Source organism: Chiroxiphia lanceolata, chromosome 12, assembly GCF_009829145.1.
Source record: "Chiroxiphia lanceolata isolate bChiLan1 chromosome 12, bChiLan1.pri, whole genome shotgun sequence".
NCBI lineage: Eukaryota > Metazoa > Chordata > Aves > Passeriformes > Pipridae > Chiroxiphia > Chiroxiphia lanceolata.
This window is the reverse complement of record NC_045648.1, coordinates 4,467,813-4,474,868: the sequence shown is the minus strand read 5'-3', so window position 1 is coordinate 4,474,868 and position 7,056 is coordinate 4,467,813. Positions and strand designations below refer to the sequence as shown.

Below are 7,056 nucleotides of genomic sequence, written 5' to 3'. Positions count from 1 at the left end.
GCACCTCCCAACATAGTGTCTGAGTGCAGAGTTCCTCACCCTCATCTGATTTAAAACTTAAAATGGATGCGGTGAAGACTTACCGTCCATAGTAAACTGCTCGAGATGAATCAGCTGTTCAGATTAGCCTCACAGAAATGATAATGGGGCTCTGTGTTCACAGCTGAGTTATTTAAACTGTCTGATTTGGTCCACAGCTTCCTTGGACATTAATAGGTTGACTGCTATGTCGCTGAACTTAGTGCATGGAAGGTCAGCCTTTGAAAAGCTAAATAAGGTAAGTGCAAACTGAAGCATGTTCCAGGCGATACCGCGCACTCTAAATGCACTTGAAACCCCTAAGAATCACTGCTGCTCCTTAGCATTTCTCCATATCTGATTTCAAAGTGGTAGATCCTTGGATCGATGCTTTGGTTTTGATCTCTCATCCACCAGGAGATTCGGGGGTTGCTCACATGTTACAAACATATGCTCCTCCTGATGCATCTCGAGCAAAGCGGATTGAAAACTTCTTAGAAGGCAGCTTTTCATCAGCAAACGCAGACTTAGATGAATTGGAAAGATTTCTCAGGACTACAGCAGTTTTGCTGAAATTGCTGAGAGGGAGCATTATCAGGCAAGGACACTGCTCTTCCATCAAGATAGAAGGCTTCATTTGACTTCTGTTTGATTATATTGTAAATTCTGACATACTGTTGTGAACACCTTGAAGCCATTAAGGCAAACTGAAGAATTCAAACAGTATCAAGATGAAATGTTTTCTACTGTCCCAAACAAAGCATAATTCAGTTTAAGTATCTGTGATGATCTCTACATTGTGGCAATCTCATTTTTGTGATATATGCCATCATTTAGATTGTTACTCCTATTTGAAAGAAAAGCAAATTTTGGCATGCTGATGTTTCCTCCAGACCCGGCAGCCCATGAGAGTGATTGGGAAAGTCAGAGTAAGAGCATCTCTCTTCCCTTTCCACAAGCCCTCTCTTTGATGCAGGACCATGGCAGGGGGAAGAGGAGGGAGAAAGATAAGAGTTAGTTTGTCATCTATAAATAGAGACAGCCCTTCACACTCACTTTCTTGAGAAGTCTTAGAGCACTAGGGGAAAGGAGAACAGAATAAATCGAAGAGATGCTGGGAAAGTTCTGAACATTTCAGGAATGTTCAAAAGCAGAGTTAACTCTGGCAGTCCAAGTTTAGAGGCTTATTCTTTCAATAGACACCATGAATTAGTTTCTCAAGTTTAATCCTGTCCCATGTCTACCAGCTGGAAGGTTTGTTGAGCAATAAGTGTAAATGTTTGTAGATCATAAATCACTGCCCATGGCATCCTTGTTTTCTACTAACGTGGTTGTAGTTACTGCAGGTTTCTGATGCAGTGGTGCAGAATATCAGGCAGAATCAGCAGCTGGGTTCAGGCCTAGATTTTTAGATTGTGGGAGTTACAAGCTGAAAAAGATTGTTGGGAAGTTTAGCAAAGGTGGCTTCTCATCACACTTTGACCTGAAATGGAATAAAATTGTCCACTGCTAAGGGACCTAATAGCAAAGCTGTCAACGTTACTCAAAAGTATTTTTAAAAGAATTGTTTTATAAGGACTTTACTGTATTGCATTTATTCCTGCTTGCTTTTCTTTTTTTTTTTTTTCTCATAGGTGAAGAGGACGTAGAAAATAGACCTTATATGGAAAACTGTGAACCCTATGGTGGCATCTGTACTAAAGGATCATTTTGTGGGAGGTAGGCAACTAGGCCATTGCTGGTGTTGATTAAAAACAGTCTGATCTCATGTTCAAAAAAGATAACAAAAAGCCTGTCCTCTAAACCAACAAGCAAGTGATACCCAAGCCAGGAAGCTCAAAATCAACAAAATAAACCTTATTCCAAAAGCTGGGTTTGGTTATTAATTGACTGATTTCCTACCAATAAGAGCACACTTTCAGGCTGGTGGGCTTGATGAGAGGTACTTGAAAGCCCAAACTGAACAAGCATGTGAAATATTTAAGGCCACATTTTTATATTTATTAAAAACAGCCTAAATAATTAAACTAGTTGATTCACTAGTGGCTTTCAGGCTCATGCCCAGAGTGAAAGGTCATGACCTGACATACCAGGGCCCCACTTGGTACCGATGATTGACAGGAAAAGGAAATCAGTTGATATCTTTCACGTGGGAATCACAGCTTGTAGCAACTATGAGCAAGTGGGCTATTTGGACTTTGTGGGAAAACTTAATTGTGTTATTATTCAAAATCTTCGTTCCCAAAGTTGGTTCAATGGTGATTTATTTACTTATGTGATAAAACAGCTGTGTACTGTAATAAAATACAGGTCACTTGCTGATGTTTAATGCACAAAAGGGGGATTGTTTGGTTTCTTTTACTTTGAATTACAATCACACTAGGCCAGCAGGGATGACTTTGAATTATTAGGAATTTTCTGTTAGTGTATTGGAAATAAATGTCTCATTGTACTATATATTCTTCAGTGCTTGGTATAGGAGAAGGAGGAAGGCACCAAACACTGAAATATGAGCACCTCTCCACCATATGCTTTCATTATTTCTTTATAATGATAAAAAGGGGCTGCATTCAGTGCCAGACAATGTCATGGCCCCAGAGATTTCAGTGGCCTGCAGAAAAAAAGGAGAAAAAAGCATTTATGATATGAATGAGGATTTGAAATGGCTTTTTAAAAAAGGCCTAAGATCCACTTTCACCCTAAATTCTGAAATCACTTGAAAGATGTCTAGATGCGAGTTTGAAGAATAGCAACTTTCCACCAGGCTCTGTTTTATGTGCAGTGTTGCTGCCATCCTCACCAGGCTTTGTTACAAGGTCACATAATTGTACCAAGCAATAGGGCACAGTCTAAGTTCACATATTGTCTGATTTGTTGTAGCAATGAACCCTGTCATCTTTATCCAGAGTACATATTCTTTATTCTTTACCCCAGTCATTTACCAGTTAGCCAAGTGATGCTCGTTTTGTTTATCACTCTGAGGTGAGAAGCTCAGGAGGTTTCACACCAGCTGCCCTGTCACTGTGCCTTTCTGCTCCTTCCCCAAAGCCTGAGGTCTGGGGACAGCATGAACTGTGCCAGACTGCAGCTCCATACCACACTCCAGGGATTTTCTATCCTTTTGCAGAAATGCCATGCACTGCCAGTTCCTGCAGGATTGTGTATAGGCTGTTGGATCATAACAGTCCATTAAAAGTCCCATTAAAGTCAAAAGTGGTTTTACCTCAGGACAGGCCACGATGGAAAAGGTTTGCACGTTTCAGCTCGGTGTGGCACAACAGTTTGGGTGATAAAGCAAGCACTCCTGGTATTTCCCTCAGACTATCTCCAGTACAACTTCTTTTCCTAGTCTTTCCTCATATCTTATTCTTGGTGTAGAGCAAAGTAACTCTGCTTGGGAAGCTGTGGAAACTCTACCACTCATAGCACAGTCTCCAGGAGAATTGTAAGCCTTAAAATAATCTGATTCTAACACCAATAAACAAGCCTGGTTACACAGTAAATCAAGATAAAGGTTGCTTCACGGAGTAAGAGCTGGTGGCATTTCTTTTGCATTGTTTTGATGTTATTCCTTTATATTTAACATTGGGCAATAGTGCATGGTATTTTACAAATAGGACAGACATCAGATCCTGCCACAGGAGTGCAATTCTGTGATAAGTAAATTATACTTACTGGCAGAGAAATAGATCTGGGGCAATAACATACTCAAACTTGAAGATCTTTCTGCAGCAATACCAACCTACTTCCTCTGAACATTTGAGCAGAAGGGGGAGCTTCTCAGGATGTTTTTCCTTGAAAAAAAAAAAAGGTATGCACTTCAGGTACCTACCTATCTTGAAAGGAAAAAGCCATGATTAACCCAAATCCAGCCATTTTCTGGAATTTATTCAATTACAAAATGGAGACTCTACAAATAGGAGACCAGTTATCACCAGAGCTGTCAAAGAAGTCCCAGCTGCAGATGTGTGGAAATGTGTCCCCTGTGTTAGAGGCTACAGTCCGAGCTTACATAGCCCAGGAAAGTGTTTAAAAATCATGATGACACTGGTTTATGACTGACTTTGTCTAGATTCAGCCTGAACGTCAAGAGGCAAAAGGCTCTCTATCCCGTGCCAATTCTCTGATCTTCCCATTCCCCTCCACCTCCCCACCTCCAGGCTCTCTGTCTCAGCAGCTCCCTGAAGTGAGCACCATGACATGAATCTAGAAGTGAAGAAGCCCACAACTCTTCAGAAAAGAGCAGTTACTCTTAGCTTTGTTTTGCTGATGTTTTTCTTTCTTCTCCCCCCCCCTTTTTTTTAAGAAAACAGAAAGCCTGCCAAAATTTGGGCTCTTTGATGTGCTTTGGAAAGAAAAACAATGCTATCTATCCAAGCTCTCTGAAAGGAACATAAATATGTCATTTTAAGACATGAATTACTTGAGAGGAACAATCAATACATTTCACAATTAAAGATGGTCAAGAATTTTTTAATGTTTTGCTGGAAATTTGTTATTAAGAAATTTTCAGAGACATTTGCCGTTTTCAGTGAAACTTTCTTTGGGAAAATTTCCTGAATTATATTGTAGGTGAAAGGCAAGAGGGGGAAGAAGGGCAAAGACACTGATATTTGCTGTAGAATATTCAATAATCTAATAATATCCCTGGGAAATATCCTAGACCCCATTCAAGCTTTTCTTCTGTCAATTTGGTTTGAGTATGTGAACCTGTCTCATCCTTTTAACTCATCCTACTTTGGGATGAGTAAAAAAATGGGTCATAAAAGCAGTATCTGTTCTGTTTTGTTTATTTGTCGATTCAGCTTTGAGTGGACACTTGCTTTATAAAACTCTTCAGCTCTAAATGAGACACTGACTTCATTGTCTCAGGAAATTTGCTTTAGATGGAAGCATCCCAGGTTGGAATCTTTGGCCAGTAAATGTAGGGAAGCTTTTGAAGCTGCAACCTGAGAAGTCATAACCTGGTAACTAAACTTCTGTTTGCCCTCTATTTTTGAGGTTTTTCCTCCATCACTCCAACAAATCTTGAAAGAGCTGATTTATGCAATAAGAGTTTTTGACATTTTTATTAAGTCCAGGCACTTAATAAAGACATTCTTTCTGCAATGTGATTAAACTGAGGTAAAGAAGCACTTGTGCTATTTCTCTCTTTTTATTGAAGTTTTTAACAGATTTCCTTTTTTGCCTTCCTGTGACAGTGCCTGTTGCATCCTTTACACTATCTGCTCTCACTTTCCACAGCAATGGCTGTGTGGGAAATGCATCTGCTTGTACAACTGAGCTTTAAGAGGTTTCTATTTATATCTACTATTTCTAGTCGAGTGTTTTCAAAGAAAAATAAGTAGAAATTAGACATAGACTGCAAATGACAGGACTCCTTGCTTTAGGTTGATATGAAGATGTTTCTTCTCTGACTGCCTATGCTGCAATTCCTCCATGGATTGAGATGAGTTACTTGGAAAGAAACCTATAATGCTTTGGGTTGGAAGTGAACTTAAAGATCATCTCATTCCAAAACCTCTGCCACGGGTAGGGAAGATCACTCCCTACCTCAAGTTCAGACTACTTACTGTGAGAAAGATAAATAGGCCTGACTTTCAGAAGAAAGGTGTTGTATATTTCTTGAAGGTTTCTTAGTTTGAATTTGAGTGTCTAAAAATTTGAAAGTTCTACAGTATCTAATCACCTTGTAAAAGTCCAGGCCAGGATTTCAGACTTTGAGGACAGCAAGCAAATGCCTTAAATTAGAGGTTTCAATTAGAAAATATTAAATTCTCTTCTGTAACAGGAGATGTTTTAGGAGACATGGGAATAGCCAGGTGGGAGTAATTGGTTTTGGAAGAGCTAAATGTGGGAGCTCTGCCCGGAGCTTGCTTTTATTATGGCTGTTTTCCTTGAACAGCTCAGAAAAACTCATATTCATGCACAGCCTTACACTTCACTGGGATTCCCTGACTCGGAGACTGTCAGCATCAGCTTATTATACAAGCCCTTTGTTTTATCCTATACAATACATCTCGCTCTGCGCAATTTGGCCTCTTAACCTGCCATGAAATATTTCAAGGGCTCGTTGCTGGAAGACATGACTCTCCTCGCTGTGATTTGTGCAGCCGTGGCTGCATTTTCATGACAGCTTATAATGATTCGTGGTGGGTTGCAATACAATGAACTCATGCTGCAGAACAGCACACTGAAAAAGATCTTTCAAATTATTGTTCCGGTGCAAAAGGTGCCCAATCACCTTCCACCTGCGGATTAGTTGGTTGCTATAGGAACACACTGTAGCTTTTCAGTAGCTCTGCTACTGTAGTGCCCAGATTACTGACTCTGACAAACACAATAGGGGAAAAGAATCACGGGTTATTAGTGCTGCTGCTGATGTGGTGTTATAAACCTGGGGTGGCATAGAGCGGATGAATAGAGCAACAGCCTTGAAATGCGAAGGACGGGAGGAGAGGGAGCAGAGTGAAGTGGAGCTAAAGTCACCGCTACGGAAATGTTGTCTTTGATCTTATTTTCCAGTCTGAATAGATATTTTCATAATATAATGCCAAATGCAAGCAATGCTGTAACTGATGGCAGAGCCACTGGTCATGTCTTTATGTTAGTAGGGGGCTACTTCTCCCTCCCTTCTCTTTTCTTCCAGTGAGTACTGAAATCTGAACCTTTTCATTCCTGCAGGATTAACTCTGACCAAGGTCAGAGCAACTAGTCACCAATATTCTTCACGGGTGAGTCCGGCCTCCTGCATCCCTGGAAAATATCACCTGAAACATCCACCTACGCACAGGACTTTAACAGGGAATTTTGCAGTGTCAGAAACAGGTAGTGAATAGCTGAGATTTCTACTCTGGTGGCCATAACTGACACTCAGGAGTTTACACCGCTGAGCACCCTCCTGCAGAGCGAGCTGCCTGTGTGCTTGCAGCTCTGATTTGTAGATGGCCTAAAACTCCCAGAAATAGTTTTGCTACCACTTGTGCTTGGGCAGGGTGAAGCAAAGGAATAAAATATATACTTGTCCATTGCTTGTGT

General features: G+C 40.5%; 1 long non-coding RNA gene across 1 annotated transcript; it reads left to right on the top strand.

The window, feature by feature from the left end:
- The first annotated feature begins 258 nt into the window (after window positions 1-258).
- On the top strand, window positions 259-6,840 carry LOC116793040. The gene is made up of 4 exons (XR_004359348.1): window positions 259-277; window positions 1,653-1,737; window positions 3,751-3,829; window positions 6,703-6,840. It is a non-coding gene; the product is annotated as an uncharacterized LOC116793040 (long non-coding RNA).
- Window positions 6,841-7,056: the final 216 nt, after the last annotated feature.